This window comes from Oryctolagus cuniculus, chromosome 7, assembly GCF_051225735.1.
Source record: "Oryctolagus cuniculus isolate XC-2025 breed Fujian yellow rabbit chromosome 7, ASM5122573v1, whole genome shotgun sequence".
In the NCBI taxonomy this organism is placed as follows: Eukaryota; Metazoa; Chordata; class Mammalia; order Lagomorpha; family Leporidae; genus Oryctolagus; species Oryctolagus cuniculus.
In genome coordinates, this window is record NC_142873.1 from 76,009,549 (window position 1) to 76,015,684 (window position 6,136).

Genomic DNA, 6,136 nt, shown 5'->3' on the forward strand with positions numbered 1-6,136 from the left:
TTTAGTAATAATCATGAAATTAACAATAATAATGGCCAGAAGAGAATCAGAAACAGTGAAAGTTTTCTCTAATTGAATTTCATATTCATAGTACCCCAGTAACAAAATTTAACAATGAACAAAGAAAGACTAAAACAAATATTCTAGCACAAAAAAGAAATCAAAACAACGGATTAGTAATTTTTATATCCAAGCATTTTTAATAAAAAGGGGAAAAACTTATAGCTACATATTATTTGCCTCAGAAATTAATACTATAATTTAACATTAATTAAACATTTAATTAGTTAATAATTAATAAAAATTATTATAAAACAAATTCTCTGTTTTAAAAATATTATTCAAATTTATCAAAACATGTCTTGTATGAACCAAAATTTTTATTTGCCAAACAAAAATATGACACTCACTCTGTTTTCCTGTTGTAAATTCCAAACACAAACAGAATAATTGTGATCATAGGTTCATCACTCAGAATGACCAAATTTATATAACCCAAATTCAATTATTTGTCTTCACAAACACCCTGCTATTGCTGTTTTTGTAAACCTATAGTATTTATTTTTTTTACTTTTATTTAATGAATATAAATTCCCAAAGTACAGCTTATGGATTACAATGGCTCCCCCCACCATAATTTCCCTCCCACCTGCAATCCTCCCCTTTCCCACTCCCTCTCCCCTTCCATTCACATCAAGATTCATTTTCAATTCTCTTTATATACAGAAGATCAGTTTAGCATATATTAAGTAAAGATTTCAACAGTTTGCACCCACATAGAAACACAAAGTGAAAAGTACTATTTGAGTACTAGTTGTAGCTTTAAATCGCAGTGTACAGCACATTAAGGATAGAGATCCTACATGAGGAATAAGTGCACAGTGACTCCCGTTGTTGACTTAACAAATTGACACTCTTCTTTATGGCATCAGTAATCACACTAGGCTCTTGTCATGAGTTGCCAAGGCTATGGAAGCCTTTTGAGTTCACCGACTCTGATCATATTTAGACAAGGCCATGGTCAAAGTGGAAGTTCTCTCCTCCCTTCAGAGAAAGGTACCTCCTTCTTTGATGACCTGTTCTTTCCACTGGGATCTCACTCGTGGAGATCTTTCATTTAGGTCAATTTTTTTTTTTTTTTTTTTTTTTTTTTTTTTGCCAGAGTGTCTTGGCTTTCCATGCCTGAAATACTCTCATTGGCTCTTCAGCCAGAACCGCATGCCTTAAGGGCTGATTCTAAGGCCAGAGTGCTGTTTGGAACATCTGCCATTCTATGAGTCTGCTGTGTATCTCGCTTCCAATGTTGGATCATTCTCTCCCTTTTTGATTCTATCAGTTAGTATTTTCAGACACTAGTCTTGTTTATGTGATCCCTTTAACTCTTAGTCCTATTATTATGATCAATTGTGAACAGAAATTGATCACTTGGACTAGTGAGATGGCATTGGTACATGCCACCTTGATGGGATTGAATTGGAATCCCCTGGTATGTTTCTAACGCTACCATTTGGGGCAAGTCAGCTTGAGCGTGTCCCGAATTGTGCATCTCTTCCCTCTCTTATTCCCACTCTTATATTTAACAGGGATCACTTTTCAGTTAAGTTTCAACACTTAAGAATAACTGTGTATGAATTGCAGAATTCAACCAATAGTATTAAGTAGAACAAACAAAAAAAAATACTAAGAGGGATAACGTATTAAGTTGTTCATCAACAGTCAGGACAAGGGCTGATCAAGTCACCATTTCTCATAGTGTTCATTTCACTTTAACAGGTTACCTTTTTGGTGCTCGGTTAGTTGTCACTGATCAGTGAGAACATATGATATTTGTCCCTTTGGGACTGGCTTATTTCATTCAGCATAATGTTTTCCAGATTCCTCCATCTTGTTGCAAATGACCGGATTTCATTGTTTTTTGCTGCTATATAGTATTCTATAGAGTAGATATCCATACCATATCAAAGTATCTGGATTTGATTCCTGGCACTGATTCCTGACTCTAGCTTCCTACCAATGCAGAGCTTGGGAGAGAACCAAGACTGTTCAAATAACTGGTTTCTGGTCAACCCTGTGAGAGTCCTGGATTGAATTCCTCACTCCTGGATTCAGACCCATCTAGATTTAGCCATTGTGGGCATTTGGAGAGTGAACTAGCAGATGAGAGCCCTCTCACTCACTCTTGCTCTCTCTCTTTCTCCCCTGCAGCCTCTGTCTCCCTGCTTCTTAAAATTATATATATATATATATGCATATATAAGCACTAGTTCCAAAAATTCATAGGACATAGACTTGAAAGATATATTTTTTTAAAATCCATGCATACAAGATATCTTCATAAGGTCATGGGAAATGTGTATCATGAAAACAACTATACATACATTTCAAAAATAATTTCCACCAAAATAAACACAACTTTTAATTCCATTCTTCCACAGACTTCTTGCATCCCCCTCACATACTAAACCAGACATAAAAAACACATTCTGCTCCTGAAGCAAGTGCTAATGATTTCGTATTTACGTGTGTGGAACATATGGAGGGGGAGGGGGAGAGTCTGAATGAGTTTTCATGTAGAATACAATATTTATTAAAGAATAGAAGATAAAAAGTGCTAATTTGAGGTTTATATGAATATTAAAACCCAATAGTAACCATAACAACTGAAACAGAGAGCAACAAAAGCTATTTCCAGGGAAGACCATTTTGTCAATGCAATTGTTTAAAAATAACTCCTGCATGGTGACAATGACCAGCATCCTAGTCCTTAGTTGATTTCACTGCTGTTTTCCCATTTCCACGCAGTGCACCCCCTTGCTGCTTGTTCCTGGGGGATCTTTCCATTGCCCTGCCATACACTACCATTGTGTTCTTGAAGGATTTTTTTTTTTTTTCACAAACCTAAAAAGTTTGGTTTGGGTTCAATTTCTTTCTCATCTAGCATATAGCTTAATTATTTTGGTCGCTTGTTCATCTTCTCTGTAAGAACAGGAATATGAGTCTATTTTACCCACTGCTTCATCCTCCACACCCAGAACAGCAGCACATAGTAAGTATTCCATGTTTATTGGAAGAAATTGAAGTATCTCCACTCACTCTCAGCTATCGTTCCTCTTTGGAGAGATTCTTATCTGTATCAAAGCCAAATGTCTTCTGGATCCAAAGAGCTATGCCAAGAGTCCAGCAAATTGCTTTGCAGTTTCTGCGTTACCAGAATTGAGAATTCCTGTCCCTACCACACAAGCCCCATGTCCCTTTCCAGAGATATGGGACCGCGCCAGCTGATCCATCAAATCTGTTCTGAGGACACTAATTCTGGGGAAGAGTAACAGCTGTTTGGCAAAAGGAGTAACTGGGAGAAGACACCCTGTAAAAAATTATTTCTGGAAATTTTTCACTAACAAAAGTAAAGAAGGGTAATTTTTGCCTTTAATTTTCAAGGCAACAATTTTAGGGTCTATATTATATTATCAATGTGACTTTCCAATATTGTATAATATGTAGCATTTCCAAAACTTTTTGAACATAATTATGGGAATTTCTGGGAAATTTTATACTGTAGTAGAATGGTTTCTTGACCTCCTAATACTGAAAAATCTTATTCTGAGCATGAGTATAGAAAAATGCTTGGCTCAAGGGGTGGATGTCTGGCCTAGGGGGTGCAAATGCTTACATTTCACATTAAGTACATGGGATCCATTCCCAGGTCTGGCTCCTGACTCCAGTTTCCTGTCAATCCAGGGCCTGGCAGACAACAGTGATGGCTCAAGCAGTTGGGTCCCTGTGATCCACATGGAAGACTTGGATTGCGTTCCTGATTCCTAGCTTTGGTCCCCAGCCCAAACCCAGCCATTGAGGGCATTTGGGGCATGAACTAGTGTATAGGAACTCTCCACACACCCCATCCCCCAATTTTGCCTTTCAAAAAAAAATGCTTGCCTCATAGGATGTTGTAAAAACTAGAGATACACTAAAAAACAGTGCCTGACCCATGATGGACATTCAGTAAATGTTAGCTGCTGCTCATATAACTTTTAATTTTGTCACCTTAATATAAGGAATTCAGATTAAGTACAGTTTTCATCATCTCATTTTATAAATGAGCTAAATAAGACATAGAGGGGGAAAGTGATCAAAAAAAAAAAACAACTAAATATGTTGTCAGTAAGATAGCCATAAAAACATTAAGACAATGAAAATTGTAAGTAATAAAAATATCATTTTCTCACCAAGTTAACATAATTCCTTATAGTTGCGGTTATCATGCTGTGGTCCCATCACCCCAGGGACCAAATGTCGGGACATGCAGGCTCCTCAAGACACCTGTTATTCCACCAAGACTTTAGGATACAAATCTAAGTAATTTAACTAATAGGTAATTTTACCAATGTGTTTATTTTAGACGGAAATATTTCACAAAAGAATGTGAACTCTTAAGAAATATAAGGAAAAACCTAAACAATTGAAGACGTATTTCCTTCCTGCAGAGCCCTGGAGCTCTCCTCCCCCTCCACTGAGATGCAAGGCGCTGCCCAGAATTAAGTCTTATGTGCAAATGAAGCAAAGAGAAAAGAACACAGGCTATCAAATGTGATTCACGATTCAAATATATTTTAATATCTTATTCTTTCCACACCCTGAGAAGCCATTATGATTATGTGATTGTTTTGTAAAAGAGTAAAGCTCTTCAGATAATCTAAAGATTTTATAGCTATGGCACAGTTTTAATAAGCAGAAGACATGCTAGCGTGAACTAGGTTGAACCCAAACCACTGTACAGTTTAATTCAACACAATATTCTTCTGTTTAAAGTGCATGTAATTGCCAATTTATACAGTCACCAAGACCAAAGGTTTGCTAAATAGAGTTCTGCAAACAAACATGGTATGGAAAGCTTATCCCCAAGTACCACAAACGAAGAATAAATGAAACTAATCATTAATCAATCATGTATCTTATTCATTTCAACTGTACAATTATTCAGTGCATAAAATCGAATGCACCTGTGTTAGTATTTCTCTAGATCTTATCACCATAAACTTTTTTGAATCCTTACAAACTCCAGAGAGTGTGTAAGATGAAATTGACATTGTCTTTAACAGTATTAGATTGCTCTTCCTTCTTCCTTTAAAAGATTTCCTTGCTAAAGACTTATTCTTAAATAGCTCTGATCTTTCTGAAACTCTCTCCAAGTGCTTTCTTCTACTTAAGGAAATTTTATTCGAAGGATGGACTATATAGAACATTAGGGCACCCAGGAAAAGGCATGACCAGAGATGGCAGAGACAAAAGGCATGTGAATTCCTTCCACAATATTTCATTTTACTAAACATGGAAGTAAATCTTCAAAATGGCAACAGTTCTCAATAGTGGATGAATCCTTGTGCTTTGCTACAATTTTTAAATTTCTCAAAACTAAGTAAATATCTTACTGGATTAAAAATATATTATTGATATTCAAACTTACATAAACAAAGACAAATTTTCCTCTTTTTATGTAACAAACTTCTGTACAACATTCGCAAAAGAGATTGCTGCTGGTTGTACAAGGCCCCACCTCTGAGCACTGTTTTGAGGTCCCTGGCAGCACATGGACACCTTCATGGCCACCTGGGGCCAGCTAGCTCAGTGAATAATCAGGGGCCTACATTGCAGCCTTGACACATCCTTTGGCAACCTCTCCCAGTACCTGTTCTATTCTCTGCACCCCATCCCAGCCACATCCTCCTTACTTACCCTAGGAAGAGGATGACCATTCTGAAACTTAGGGCTCTGGGCATGCACTTTCTGCTCTGGTCCAGGGATCTTTGTAGGCACTGGATACACAACTGCCCCCAGAATAAGATCCTTCCCTTTGAGGCATGAATGCCCTGTGTGAAAAAAGAAAATCTGTGTTTACAAAATGATGAAGACCCTGGCTTGAAATCGCCCTCTTCTCCATTCATTCAACAAGGACTTTTTTAAAAAGCCTACTCTACAGCAGGCGCTGCCCTAGGTGCTGAGGCTATGGTGTTAAGATGAACATCTGTCCTTGGAGCTTAGTACAAGGAAGGAGGTTTATTGACTAGAGTAAGTTAAGTAAGAAACTGCCTAGAATAGGGGATGGTGCTGTGGCCACCACTTGTGATGTTGGCATCCC